The sequence below is a fragment of the Ailuropoda melanoleuca genome, chromosome 1, assembly GCF_002007445.2.
Source record: "Ailuropoda melanoleuca isolate Jingjing chromosome 1, ASM200744v2, whole genome shotgun sequence".
Lineage (NCBI taxonomy): Eukaryota > Metazoa > Chordata > Mammalia > Carnivora > Ursidae > Ailuropoda > Ailuropoda melanoleuca.
Window position 1 is genome coordinate 160,882,071 of NC_048218.1, and position 750 is coordinate 160,882,820.

Consider the following 750-nt stretch of genomic DNA (forward strand, 5'->3'; position numbering starts at 1 on the left):
GTATTTCAAGGGACTATTCCGAACTAAAATAAGTATTTTTGAGGTTTTAAAATCTTATTTTCATAATTTGGCAAATATTCCCTGTGTTTCTCTTGTGTTAAGTCCTGTGATAGATGACTCCTGCCTTTATGGTGCTTGCATGGTGTGACTTATGCATATCACTATGTAAGATGAAGCTGGTTAAAATATGCCCCAGTCAACTGCTGTTAGAAGGAGTAACTTCACTTAATATCTGAAAGATCCGATTGTCAGGACAAACTCTGAAGAGACAATTCTATCTATTTCTACACACACACATACTTCACTGCCACATTCCCAGAATGATTCAGGGCTTCTAAACAGTAAACAATACAATAATTAGAAGAGGGGATAAAAGCTCAGCAAGAAGAGAGCAGGATTATAAAACCAAGCCATTAGACCTCATGCATTAGGGTCCAGCCAATTTGGCTCTGAGCCTCCTAGGGGCTGGCAAAAAAAGCCTGTTGGCAAATTTGTCATTAGGCACTTGAATATGAATTTAAAATGGAAAAGGAGGAGGAAGTGGGGTCNGCATTAGGGTCCAGCCAATTTGGCTCTGAGCCTCCTAGGGGCTGGCAAAAAGAGCCTGTTGGCAAATTTGTCATTAGGCACTTGAATATGAATTTAAAATGGAAAAGGAGGAGGAAGTGGGGTCGTTTGTGTTCTCAGCAACCTGGAACCTAAGTGAAAAGATGTTTTCCCTTCATGATCTCAAGTAGCTTGAAGGATGAC